A 15,590-nucleotide genomic window follows, 5' to 3' on the forward strand; every position below is an offset into this window, starting at 1 on the left:
TAATAAACACTATAAAATAGTTAAGCATATCTTGATCAAACAAGGTCAGTCATTAAAGAATGACTACAATGATCATTTAGCTAGTAGATGACCATCCGGACATGTAATGTAATTAAAACCAATCACAAGGATCAATTTCATGTCCAACACACAACCAATGCGAAATACTAGAAGTATTTGCATCAAGGATACATGATCCAACAAGGGTACAAGTGTGTAGTACTCAAGATAGTTCAACAACATCTAAAAGTACTAAAAAAAAAAATGCTACAAAGCAATGATATAAAACAAGTACTAAATATTAAACTGAAATTAAACCAAAGTACTTAAAACTTCAAAAGAAAGCAATAAAAATATCCAAGGGTTGTAAAAACTAATAAAGTTTAAAAATAACCAAAAATTGCTAAGCCACCAACAATAAACCAATATCTATGTTCTGCTCCCCTTCAATCTGTGCATTCCCCCCCTCAAAATTTTCTCCCCCTTTTTGACAGGAATGGCCAAAGAGGCTAGAACTAGTTAGACTTTAAATCGGATCCTTGCGTCATCGTCATGTCCTCAATTTGCGATGATAATGTAGTGATTTTGCCTTGGATGTAAGCAAACTAATCCGTGGTGTGCTACACATGGGATTCGAGCATGCCATACATTTGCTCTACCCTTGTAATGAGGCGATCAAGATGATCGAGTCCTTGTGCTTGTGCTTGGGAGGATGGTTATGCAAAAATTTCTGGTGCTGAAGTGAATCTGTCAATCTCTTCTTCAGTATCTCCACCCTCTTCCTCAACATTATCTCTTGGTATTTGAGAAATGCCAGTTTTGGGACCGGTGATGTGGGCTTTGCTTTCAATCACTGTGTTAGCACCAATGGGATAGTCTTTTGGCACGACAGTAAGGCCGCTTGGAAACTTTAGTTTTGCCTTTGAAATGAGGCCCATGATAAGACTGGGAAAAGGCAAGATTGTCCTGGAGTTTCTTTTGGAGATGCTCTTTATGAGGAGGTGGTATTTGTGTCCACATATGTCGATTTCTTTATGTGTGTAGAGATCATACAAGAAAATGGTCCTTGGTGCGGACAATGAGGTCAAGTTAGTCATCAGGTAGAGATTGTGGATCATTACATAGGCCAATGTCCTCATCTCTGCTTTGAAAGGGATAGTGTTCATTGATTTCTTGTTGAAAGAGCCACCAAGGAGCATCACCATTGGCTTAAGAGAGTCCAATCTATCATCATACTGTATGGATATTGGCTAAGAGGGTGGATGCACTTTCAAGAATTCTTGGATGAAGTCCCTTGTGATAACAAACTCCTTGTTGCACCTAGCAGTTAATGTGGTCTCCATCCACAGTGGCATTGGCGAAGAATTCTCGTATGATTTCCTCGTAAACATTGCCCCTTGGATTCAGCGGCTTCATCCATGTTCTCTCCTTGAACACTTCAGGTATGGAAGTGTTCTTAAGAGTATCCAATTGAACAACCCTTTCCATAATGATTGTTGCTTGTTTGTAGCAATCGTTATAAGCCATGTTGCCTTAATGGACTTGAAGTTGTCGGAGTCCGTGTGAGGATGCTTAGAGGATTTCTTGGAAGTAGAATGTTTAGTGGGAGACATCTGCACATACAACCACAAAACAGAAAAACACAAGTGCAAACCACAAAACACAAACACAAACTTGATTAGTGTCAAGTTAGTCCGTAAATATAAGTACAAATACTTAAAACAGAACACAAAAGTGTCAAATGAACATGCTTTAAGTGGTAAAACATGTAAATATCCTTAAAATGCAAAAAAAATTACAACTGTACATGTGTGTGCAGCAAGAGTGCATGTAGTGTGCATGAGGTGTGCCTAGGAGATGCATGGCAAGGCATGGATAGGCACATTTGGGTCAAAGTGTGTAAAACACACACCTAATGATGAAAACATGTTATGCAAGTTCAATCAAGGGTAATCCCAAAATTTGGAACTCATTGGAGTCCAAATCAACTTAAAAATGTCACTTGAGCATTTTATCAAACACTTGGTATGCAACACTACACTTAACATGTGGGCAATGCATGAACATGTGAAAATATGCCTAAATACATGTTAAAATTGCCACATGGGGCCAACACAGACACAAACAAACTAAATGGGACTGAGCCCAATCAAGAAATTGAAAATTTTTTCACAAAAATTAGAGTTCCAACCCTTTTTCGAAAAACCCCCAATTCAAGTAAAACCCTAGAATATTTTTGCATAATCTAAGGAAATAAAGATAAAAAGATGTTAAAAAAATACCTTAGAAATGATTTTGAAGAGATTGCACTTGAAACTTGTTGGGGTTTTGAGTGAAAATCAGTTTTGGGTTGGTTTAGGCTTGAGGGAGGCAAAATGAGGGGAATAGTGAATGTTTGAAAAACTGTCTACATTTGTCCTATAAAACTGAAAAAATGCATTTTTCACGGGTTACATACTTGCGAAGTTACTCGTGAAAAATGCATCTGAAGCACAAAGCTTTTCGTGGGAAGCCTTTAGTTGCAAAACAGTCGCAAGACAGTCGCGAAAGTCTCTGTTTGAATTTTGTGTTTACACTATTTTGCCTTAATTCATTTTCATGGGAAGTGCCTAATCGTGAGCTTCTCGCAAAAATTCCTCTGAAGAAGTTTTTGATGTAAAACATTGAAAATTCAGTTTAAGCAAAAACTTAAAAACACGAAAGCATAAAAACACTTTCAAAAACATATAAAATACTCAAAAATATTTTTGGGTTTGATCGACAAGCAATTGAGCAAACATATCACATTTGATCATGTACAATCACACAAATGAAATAAGCATTTATTGAATAAAAGTCTTGTGTGTGGTGTGTGAGTATTAAATGTGGAATAGTCCTTAGTTTAGAGTGAAATTTCAATGATCAATTCAATCAAGTTATACGCAACTTGTACTAGGTCAAGTAGTCTATCTCAATTATAGAAATGAACATATATGACCTCCCACAAGAAAATTTTTACACATCTTTGAAGCTTTTCATTTGACATCTTTACAAATCATAACAATTGATCATTTTTTGAACAATACATCTCATTTTGAGATCGGTGCCAGAAATTTTGATATTTCACTTTTGAGAATAAGCCTTTGGCTTTTTGGGCACCATACATTTCAATACAAGTCGCTTTCCCTTTTTCCTAGTAAAATACTAGTATGTGCGTTTACAGCTCATTATCTCTCTTTACTTTGAGATTTACTTTTGTTGAGCTCTTTTAAGCAAAAATATAAAAAAGTGTGGGAAGATATATAGGTACAAGTCTATGCATGTATCAAAACCAACAAGACTATTGACCAATCATTCATGACAAGCTTGAAGATCGATTTACAACAATCACACATAGATTTCAAGATTTTTCCCACAAAGATAGATGTGCATATAAAACAAGCTAAGCTTGTAAATGCACTACGCCATCAGTACGAAGGTATTGGCCCAAACTCACATGTGATATACATAACACAAGCGATCAAACTTTTTGGAGATTTTTCAATTTTTATGGGGTTTTGAATTTTTCAACACACTTAAAAACAGGACATGGAAAGTAAGATCAACAAAATAATAGCAAGTACAAAACAAAACTTGTAAAAGAAACATGCTTTAAACCGAAAGCAATGACACAGGAGGATTATGTATGTCATGATGCATGAACCTATAACCCTAAACATCAGAAGTATTAATGCATGGGCATAGAGAGTGATTATGCATAAGTACCCTTCTTCACCCACACTTTACAAGTGTTTTGGGTGAAAGCCTTAGATGGAGGGGTACGACCAACATAACTTTTAAACCTCGGAGTAAAGCTAGCAAGGCATAATGATATATTCTTCAACATTTCCATAACGTCCCCAATGAGATGTCCCTCACTATCTCCCTTAACTTATGCTCCCTTTGGTTTTCTCTTTGAGCTTTCCTAGCCACATATAGAGTCAGCCTTCTTGAGTGCATGGAGCTTGAAACAATTCGGCCTTGTGTGCCCTTGTACGCCACAATGATGACACAAGTGCTTTACTTGAGGCCCCCTTTGATTTTTGGGTAATGACTTCCCTTTTTCCTTTAGTTTTGCACCAATGGTTCTTTTTACAGCAGTAGGGGTCTCAATCTTAGGTTTCACTTCTTTGAGTTTCTCTTCATTCTTGGCTGATACGAACCTTACTTCCTTCTTAGGTTCGCTGCTAGAGCTTCCTTCTTCGGTATAGCCCAAACTAGTCTTATCATGTGAAGATTTTTGTGAGGACAGCACGCTGTCAAGTTTCTTGGTGGAGATACACTCAACCTTTACATTAGCTTGGATAACTTCAAGTTCAAGAAACTTGATCTTAGAGTAAGCTTCAACCAACTCTCCCTTGAGTCCTTCTACTTCACACTTTGCTTCCTTGAGTTGCACAAGTATACACCTATGCTCTTCTTCAACCTTTTTTCATCTTTTTCATATTAAGGTTCGCAACTTTGGCGTATTTGCCACAATCTTCTAGCAGTGAATCATATGCTTCTTGAAAGTTGTTCTCACTTTCATTTTGGAATACGTCTTCATCTTTCGATTCTTCAACTTCCTCATCCTTGGAAAGATCACCAAGTTCATCAACCAAATTGCTCAAATTATCCTTTGAATCAATGGAGGTAATTGCCATGAAGGCTCTGTAATTTCCTTCACTATCACATTCTCCTTCCGTGTTTGAATTTGAGCTTTCAGAATCGCTGAGGGTAGTGGCAAACACTTTACCCTTCTTTCTCAAATAGTTGGGACACTCCTTCTTGAGATGTCCATGACCGTTTCATTCGTAGCATACGATTCCTTGAGGGGATTGAGAATCCTTCCCATCTCTCTTCTTGAACTTATTCTTGTCACCTTTGGGGGATGATAATTTTCCTTTGCTAAACGACTTCCCACTGTTTTTCATCTTCAGAAATTTGTGGAAGTTCTTCGCAAGGAATGCTACCTCCTTCTCCACATCTTCTTCTTTGGAGGAGTCATCGATTCTTTCATTAATAGTTTAGAGAGCAAGTGATTTGCTTGACTTGTGGGAAGGCAGTCTAAGCTCATATGTTTGGAGAGATCCAATGAGTTCTTGGATCTTGATCTCATCCAAATCTTTACTCTCTTCTATAGCTGTGACCTTTGCATGGAAGCTTTCCAGTAAGGACCTCAAAATATTTCTCACCACCTTAGCATCCTCAATCTTCTCTCCGAGATTGAGCTTGGCAATTACGATTTCATTGAGCTTCCCATAGAATGAATCGAATGACTCATCGTCACCCATCTTGAGCTCTTTAAATCGTGTGGTCAGCATTTGGAGCTTTGTGTCCTTGACTTTCTTGGTACCCTCATAGGTAGTCTCAAGAATCGTCCAAGCTTCCTTGGCAATCACCACATGCGATATCCACCACAAAAAATAGCGTTAATTGCTTTACTGTTTGTATTTGCCAAAGCAAGAGCTACTTTGTCCCATTCGGACTTGGGTGTCATGGGTCTAACATACTTATTCTCGACAAAATCCTATACCAACTCATCTATAGTATAGAGGAAAGCCCTCATACGGACTTTCCAAAACACATAGTTGCTCCCATTAAAGAATGGTGGAGCATTGAGTGATTGAGATCGATTCATCTCAATGGGGTCTAAGATCACACTTAGGTAATGAAACCACAACAAGTGTACCTGCTCTGATACCAATTGAAAGCTCGAAAATGTGTTAAAACACAAGAGCTGTTTAGAACCCCAAATTAAAGATTACGGCTCGGTTGATTTTTCTCTTACTTAAACTAAGTGCGGAATAGAGTAAATGCGAGTGAACAAACAATAAAACTACTCTAAGCCATATTCAACAAAACACAGCAGTAAAGTGAAAGCTAAAAGAGCAGGGAAGAAGAAAGCAAACACAAGATAACACACCAATGTGTTATCGAAGAGGAAACCGAAGTACTCGGCGTAAAACCTCTTCGCCGTCCTTCAAGCGGTAAATCGATCCACTAGACAATCAGTTGGGATACATGAATAGCAAAAGACTCTCCAAGCCTAATCTACCCAATGCACCTGTGCCCTTCAAGCTCCTACTCCAACAAGACTTCTTAGAACCGTGTCTTGTCTAACTTTCCAGATCTTGCAATTCGCCCGATTGCATCTGCCAAAGCTTGGCTTCTTCCAATATTTCCCAACAGCACCAAAACCTCACTTGACACTCAGAATGGGTGTGGTAAGTGTTTGGGCTATCAACCTCTCAAGGATATAGAAATGGAGAGGTAGGAGTTGAGGAAAACTACAATAGATTGTGTAAAGAATTGTGGGTATAACAATCTCTCACTCTCAAGGGTTGTGGCTAGGGTTTTCTCTCTGAAAGCACTCCTCAACATATATGGGTAATGGGAGTATATATAGTGTGGGTAGAGATAGGGTGTATTAGATATGACAAATTGGCAAAACAAAATGTTTCATAGGTATCTCGTGGGAAGGCCTTACCCGCAAGGCACTCGCAAAAACTAGCTGTCACCATCTTGTCTTGACTCTTCGCATTCCAGTCATGTGTTGGGCACATGCTTCACTTTATCGGAACGCTTCTCGCGAGCTACCTGCAAAAACTTCTTGCTCTTCACTTTGTCCCCGTAAACACAAAAAATGTCCAAAACACACTCGATACTTAAAAAAGACGGACACACACCCGAAACCTTAAAAAATGACTGAAATACCCCCCAAAACCTAAAAAAATGATCAAATACCCTTTAAACATTAAAAATGACTTGAGTATTTTATTAATTTTTTTAGTTTCCAGGGCATTTTGGTCAGGTTTTAGGCTTAGGATGTATGTGTGTAAAAGTTTTTAATGCTTAGGGGGTATTTGGTTGTTTTTAGCTTTTGGGGGTATTTTCGTCATTTTTTAGGCTTAGAGGGTATTTTTGGTCATTTTTAGGCTCAAGGGTACTTTGATTTTTTTTAAGTTTCCAGGGTATTTCAGTCATTGTTTGGCTTAGGGTGTATATTGGTCAATTTTTAATGCCTAGGGAGTATTTGATTCATTTTTAGCCATTGGGGGTATTTTGGTCATCATCTTAGGCTAAGGGGGTGTTTTTAGTCATTTTTAGGTTTCGGTGGTTTTTTGGTCTTTTTTTAGGTTTCAATGGTATTTTGGTCTTTTTCAGGCTTCAAAGGTATATTAGTTCTTTTTCATGTTTCGGGAGTATTTCAACCATTTTTTGGGTGGTAGGGGTGTTTTAGTCATTTTTTAAGTTTATCGGGTAAGTTGGCCTTTTTTTAGTCTTAGGGGTATTTTAGTCATTTTCAAGGACTATTAAATTATATTTTATTAATTTTGGTCTTTTTTAGGTTTCAAGGGTATTTTGGTCTTTTTTAGGCTTTAAGGGTATTTTGGTCATTTTTCATGTTACAAGGGGTATTTCAATCATTTTTTGGGTGGTAGGGGTGTTTCAGTAATTTTTTAAGTTTATGAGGAGTTATCTTGCCCTTTTTTTAGTCTTAGGGGTATTTTAGTCATTTTAATGATAATTAAATTATATTTTATTAATTTTGGTCCTCAAGTTTCATCTTATATTTTTATTAATTATTAAATTATATTTTATTAATTTTTAGTATTAAATTATATTTTATTACTTTTAGTGTAGGAAAAAAAGAATCCCTAAAGGCTTATTACGGCGGTTTTAAAACTGCTGCTATAGGTCTGAAGTAAAAAACCGAGCTTTCAAAATTTTCAAAAGAATTTGAAAATTTCATGACTTATTGTGGCAGTTTAAAGTCGTTTCAATAAGTGAAAAAGTCGCCATAATAGGTTTAAAACTTATCACAACGGTTTCTATCGCTGCAATAAGTGCCATTTTTGTCACAATAAGTCCCTCGCACCACTTAAAAATTTTTGGACTTCCCACTTATTTTTTTCAGCTTTCCACCACTTTGGCCTCTCATTTTTGGTCTCCCACTTCTTTACTTCAGATATTTTCCTCTCACCCACATTTTCTCTGCCTCCCTCTCTCTCTCTCTCTCTCTCTCTCTCTCTCTCTCATGGATCTTCCTTAACGCACTTCCCCTCCTCCTCTCTTCTTCTTTACTCAAAACCCATCATTTATTTTCCAAAATTTTAAACACAAAAATACTACCCAAAACCACAAACCCTACCCAAAGCAAGGTAAGTCTCTCTATGTCACATTTCTATTTTGTATCAATTTTTGTATATATATTTGTTGTTAAATTTCTGGTTTTTTAGTTTTGATTTTGGTTGAAGTTTGGTTTGGGTTATATGTATATTTTTGTGTAACTGTTGGTTGATTGTTTGGGTTTTAGTTTTGGTTTTGGTTAAAGTTTAGTTAATTTTGTGGCTTTTTATTTTTGATTTTGGTTAAAGTTTGCTCTATTTTGGAGGAAATGTAGGTGGGTTTAATGTATTTTTTCTCTCTGTATTTTGGGGTTTCATGAGATGGGTTTTTGGACTTTCATTATTGGTATATAAATATGTTGTTCTAACTTCAAAGCTCCCTCTTTTATTTTTTGGGGGGTGGTCTTAAGTTTCATTTGTCAACTTTTGAGAATATGGTGCACTGGCAACCAATTGGCCGAGCATATATACTCTTGTATTATTTTTGTTATTATTATTTTGACAATATATACTCTTGTATTACTGAATCTCTGAGTTTACTTGATGTTTGCTATTAATTAATTTGTTTTTAATGATGTCCCACTGTTCCAGATTGAGGCTAGTGTTAATGCTTTGGATTAGTTTAGGTACAGAGTTGTGCTAAATGTTAATAACTTGTTTCTATGATAGCACCCAGGCCACCATTGTTGCACAATTAGTACTTGTAATCACTTTACATTGATTTGATTATGCCAAGCTTGCTTTTCATGGAATTGGTGCTAAGAAAAGTAGCATCTTCTTGGTGTTATCAAATAGTCATTCTGATTTCAGTTAGCTCATAAAGCATTTCTACATCAAGGACAAAAGAAAGTAAAACCTTGCCACAAAGGCATCTTGAACATACACGAGACTATCTTGGCAGCCTTGTTAAACTTGTTTTCTTTTTTGCCCCCATTGTATTGTAGTTTAGTGATGAATATATTCCTTTATTTGGAGGCAAAAATGAATGGAAGTTCATAGGTTGTTGTTATCATCTTTAAGCCTTTTTATTTTTTATTAAAAGCATACCAAGGAGCAAATAAATTCTAGGTTCTTAACAGTGATCTTTAATAGTAGCAATGATATATACAATAATTTGTGATTCTTTCTTGGCAAGATATAATGGTTCAGTTTGTGATTTTTGCATATATTTCTTTTGTAATGGAGGTTGCTAACTTTTGCATTGAATTTCTTTTGATTATTATTATTTTTTCGTTGGATGTGTTTGTATACAGAAATGATTAAGCACTAAATTTTGTTTGTCATGTGTGCATGCATTGTGTGTGTGTTCGTGTTAAATTTCTCTTGTTCGATCAACTAGATAACTATTATGACTAACTAATGGGTATAAAGGTGTCTATAAAAATGATCTGATAAATGATGTCTTTTTTTTTTTTTGTGTGGATGCATTTAAAAATCAAGACATAAGTTCCTTAATTTAAAAACTATGTATGTCTAAAGCAATTTAGTTATAGAATGAAAAATACTAATAGCACCCTAAGGCTGTGAAAGGTAATTGAAGAATGCTAATAAGCTGTAAATTCAAATGGCAAAGAAGGAAAGCTACTAAATTAAAGTAATAGAATAAACCCTTTATATATAAGTGTATTTTTTTTGGTAGCATATTCCTAAGTGTTTGTTGACTTGGTTCTTATTTCTATGCCATTACTCTTTTGATGCATCACTCTGCATCACTCCTCTTTCTGTGAGCAAATCAGTGGATAGGTAAAGGGTGAGTAAAATCTACTTCTTATTACCCTTCTAGTCTATAATTATGTGTCAACATTATTGTTGTGGTGGGTTGTTGATTTGGAGCAAGTGGGTGGCTTGCATGGAGAGAAAAGGCGGTGTGTTTTATATTGGGAGTGTTGTTTGTTTTGTGAATTTTGTCATATTATTGTTCAATTTGTTGTCAATTTATTGTATTTTGTCTGAGTAAATTCATATATTCTACTGCGGTGGGTTGTTGATTTGGAGTAAGCGGGTGGCTTGCAGGGAGATATAAGGCAGCGTATTTTATATTGGGAGTGTTGATTGTGTTGTTCCTAATATCCTACTATGCAAAATCAATCATCAAGCTTGTAGTTTTTTATTTTTTATTTTTAGTTTGTGACTTTGATATAACATTCTAGCCATTTGGAATGTGCTGTATTATAGCTAGAAATTTTTTATTGTATTATATTAATTTGATAGTTTGAATATGCTTGATTATTGTGGGATCTATATTGGCGTATGTTCAGCTATAAATAGGTTGGGAAAACAAAATGCAAGTATAGTAGAATTTTTAAGTGGAGTAGAATCTTTAAGGCACAAATTAGTTATGCTTAGTGAAAACCCAATCAAAGCTTAAACTTTTTTTAAACTTAATTTTTCTCTTGTGAATTGTGCTATTTGTTGTAGTTGTTCATCTTCTTCAAGGGAAGGCAATTAGGAGATAACTAGTATGTGCTTTCTCTTGCTTAGATTATTTTCGTGCATATTCTTGAAGATTTAGAAAGTAGAAAATAGTTCTTATTTGTGTATTGTTAAATTCTTGCACGTAGGAATGGGGAGGAAGTGGTGTTTTGATTTGGTTGATGTTGGGGAATGCTCTTCACAAGGAGGATCGAGTGAAGAGTAAGAAAGATTGGGAACCTCTCCAATTGAGGAAGAAAGACAACAATCCTCTACCAGTGAAGAAAGACTTGTCTTGCAATTAAATAAAGCGACAATACAACAAAATGTATTTTTAGTGACAAAAAAATTCGTCACTAAAAGTCCAGTTTTTCGTCGCTAAGAATCTTTAGCGACGAAACTCATTTCGTTGCTGAAACCCTGTTGCTAAAAGTCCTGGCGATGAAAAATTTCGTCACTAAAAGTCTGATTTGTTTAAAAAAAAAAAAACTTTTAGCAACAAAAATGTTTCGTCGCTAAAAACACTATTTAGTGATGAAAATATTTCGTCACAAAAAATACTTTAGTTTATTAAATCATATTTAGTGACGAACAATTTTGTCACTAAAACTATTTTTTGGTACATATAGTGACGAAAAATTTCGTCACTAAAACTATTTTTAAGAAAATCCAAGCACATATAGCGATGAAAATTTTCATCACTAAAACCATTTCTTACATAATTCTGCTACATTTAGCGACAAAATATTTCATCACTAAAACAATGTTTTGTTGCTATATTTGTGATGGAAAAATTCGTCGCTAAAATTTATTTTCTGTTTTTTTTTTTTTTCATGGCTTTGATATTAACCTGTAACCTGTCATTACATTATTAAAATTTCACATTTGAATAACACATTTATTTCAACAACACATTTATAAAAAATCGATCCATACATTCCACAAGTAAAAAATAAAACAAGTATCCAATTCAAACTCCTTTCACACAATAATTGTTTGCAACACATACAATAACTCAAGATGTTTTATAACAATATAAAAATTGTAGCATAATATAATTAGAACCAATGGAAGATGTCCTCATATGTCTTTAAGTAATGCCAAAAGTAAATCCCCTAAAAGCCACCAATAAGAAATCTGCATAAATTAAAAACAATACTACATTAAAATTGTAAAGTAAAAATGTTAACTATGTTATAAGAAACATTTCTAACAATGCATTAAGAGTAGCCACACCAATTAATTAAAATCACAACTCCTAATGTATAAGTTGTAGAAAGCAAATATAGATTTTCAAGTGTAATATAATACAATTAGTTTCAAATAATACATCAAAAAAAGTAGTCACACCATGTGCTACGGGTCAATTGCTAAAATAAAGTATTAACCAATAAGTATTTTAACTTGAAGATGAGCCACCCCCATAGGTAAGAGCGTCATCATAACCCTTGCTCCTCAAAAAGTTAAGAATATTTTTTTGGACCTCATCTTGCTTAGCTCGTGCCTCTTGCTCCCTAGCTCGCTCCTCTTCGTCCCTCGCTCTTGCCTCTTGGAGCTCAATTATCTCATATTCTACAAAGAAACTAGATGAGATGGTGGTTACTAGAGAAGAAGGTCTCATGCCAAGTCCTTTTACAATACCAGACTTCTTCTTAAAAACCAAGTTTGAGATCTTCTCTTGTGTAAGAGAAATTGCATTAGGATCTTGACAATGATCCTCTTTCACTTTGATAATAGTTTCCTATCATTTGAAAGAGAGAAAGAAAAACAATCACAACATTAATATTATATATGTTATAGGTTTACAAACATGATATGGATAGAATGATACACATACATATTTCACTTCATCCTCATGGTGTATCCACATATTTGTCTTTGGATTGAAATGAACATCTTTGAAGATTTTTGCCAATTCAGGAACTTGACCGTCATTATTTTTTTTCTGATTAATTAACATTCGAGTGTTAGATAGATATAGTTAATTAATCACAACATATAATATATTAAGGTTTAAGAAAATCCCAGGTGTCCACAAATGCCCTTGCAAAATTAATAAATGCATTGACCCCTTCAATATATGGATGATTTAATTTGCCATCAGGTGTCTTACCCATTGTCATCCAACTTTTATCCATGTTTGACTACAATTGCAAGGTGAATATTACTTTAGCAAAATAAGGACAACTTATGTATAATGTATTCTAATATCTAAGTCTATAAGTTACTTAGATAAAGTTTTATTCCATTCATGAATGCACAAGTCTATATTAATACTTAAACAAATATACATTGCACAATCAAACACTCCTAATATGAATTTAAATCACCTTATAGCACCATGCCAGCCAACCGCTTGCTTCAACACATCAACCCACCACAAAATTAATCACAAACATCACAAGTATAAAGTGTTTACAAGTATTGAAATTGAATAAAGTACTATTCATCACATCTAATCAATAAGGTCCATTCACATTTGCAAGAAATTAAAAACACTCCCAATATGATTTTAAACTACCTTATAACACCATGTAAGCCACCTGCTTGCTCCAACAAACATTAAAAGTATAGAGTATTTACAAGTATTGAAATTGAATAAAGTATTATTCATCACATCTAATCAACAAGATCCATTCAAATTTGCAAGAAATTAAAAACACTCCCAATATGAATTTAAACCACCTTATAACACCATGCAAGCCACCCGTTTGCTCCATCATAACAACCCACCACAAAACTAATCACAAACATTACAAGTATAGAGTGTTTACAAGTATTGAAATCGAATAAAGTACTATTCATCACATCTAATCAATAAGGTCCATTCACATTTGCAAGAACTTAAAAACACTCCCAATATGAATTTAAACCACCTTATAACCATGAAAGCCACCCGCTTACTCCAACATAACAACCCACCATAAAACCAATCACAAACATCACAAGTACAATACTTACAAGTATTGAAATAAAATAAAATAATATTCATCACATCTAATTAACAAGTTTCATTCACATTTGCAAGAAACTAAAAATACTCCCAATATGAATTTAAATCACCTTATAACACCATGCAAGCCACCCGCTTGCTTCAACACAACAATCCACCACAAAACTAATCACAAACATCACAAGTACAATGCTTACAAGTAGTGAAATCGAATAAAGTAATATTCATCACGTCTAATTAACAAGTTCCATTCACATTTGCAAGAAACTAAAAACACTTCCAATATAAATTTAAACCATCTTATAACACTATGCAAGCCACCTACTTGCTCCAACACAACAACCCACCACAAAACCAATCACAAACATCACAAGTATAGAGTTTTATAGATATTTAAACAGATTTTACTTACTATGATCAAGCTAAGTGTACAAGTCTAATTTGTTGGCCAAGCTTTGGTCTTTGACTTTCACAGATTTAAGCCTCTTTTTATTCCCCCATGGCCACTGCGAGCACCATTGAGTCCCAACCACAACCACAACCACAACAACAACAACCCTTATATATTAATTTATCACACACATATATAATAAATTTTCATGATTTTTATGTGCTATAGATGAAGATGACTAAAGAAATTTTGATATAAAATACAAGAAGATAATATATGAAAGAAGTGGATGATAACTTTTACATAAAAAAGGGCAAATTCCACTGTAACTTAATAATATTAGGTCGTTAGGGAAGCATCTAAATGTTAAAAAGTAAAAACCACGACTTCTAGATATGCGAAAACTTTAAGCTTCCAATTTTGACATACAAGTCACACACTGGAGCAACAAGGATTGGGTCTTTCACTTTATGTCATTTTCATATCTATTTTTTGCTTTACTCAAATCCCTTTCTTATAAATTGGAGAGGACAGAGAAGTAGAAGAGATCCGTGTATCACTTAGTGTAATTTTAACTAGTAATCAATCTTTACCTAACAACAAGCTGTCATGCATCTTCATATTTATTAACCTTCAAATGAATCAAATATAATCACATTGAGTTGGGTCAAGTCTAATGAGTAATGAAGTCTTATTATGTAAGCTAGTAATTAAAATCCCAGGCTATAAGCTAATTACGACAAAAAAATGCTAGCAAGTATGATTAGGATAATATGGTAGTTTTGGAACAAAGAGTATTTAACTTGCAAGAAGGCATTAAGTATAAACAAAGAGTATTTACGTTCCACACAAAACATTTTACAGTAGGGGTCGGGAACATTTTACATTTATTGGACAAAAAGCATTACTCCAAAAGGAACTTAAGAAACCAATGAAGTGAAAGTTACTCTACTTCGTCCACAAAAATTTTCCAGAACAATGAATTGTTCAAGGACTTTTAATTGGTGGGCTCAACATTATTCTAATTAAAACGAGATTTGCACTCCACCATTGTGAAACAATAATAAATAACTCTAATAAGACAAATAACTTATTATTGACTAATTTGGTCAAGTATTATGTTAGGTTCTAAAGTCTTAGGATTTTATGTATTTAGAACTCTAATTTGTATTGTTGGCAAACCATGATCAAAACAATGTGTTTAGAAGTGTTTTAGTCTAGCTCAAAGTTGTGCTTTTATGTAAAGTTGGAATCGAGTTAAAGCAGGAAAGCATTGTGCCTTTCGGCCTGGCTCGATCGATTGAAGCTCGGGTAGAATGATTTTCTGCAGATTTTTCCAACTCAGCCCTAAGTGTTTTAAAACGTTTTTAGGATTTCTTATTTGTTCTAAGTATAAAAGGCAAACCCTAGTCATGTTTTAGGGTTGCTCATAATTGCGATTTGTGTAAATCTCTTGTGAGATCTAGAGGAGCTTTCCTTTACACAAACTTAGGGTTTTCAAGGAGAAGATTTATCTACGCCTTGATGATCAATTCAGTTGCTGACATTAAAACTTAAAGAAAACACAAGCGGGTGTGCTTGTATCTAGTGGTGAATCCAAGAAAGAAGGAGTCTGTGGATTCGGAGTTTGCACGTGGTCGTGTCAGTAAGTTCTACTGGTTGGTAGTAATAAGAAGTCGAGCGTGGGGGCTTGTAAGTCTTATTG

The sequence above is a fragment of the Quercus lobata genome, chromosome 2 (assembly GCF_001633185.2).
Source record: "Quercus lobata isolate SW786 chromosome 2, ValleyOak3.0 Primary Assembly, whole genome shotgun sequence".
Taxonomy (NCBI): domain Eukaryota; kingdom Viridiplantae; phylum Streptophyta; class Magnoliopsida; order Fagales; family Fagaceae; genus Quercus; species Quercus lobata.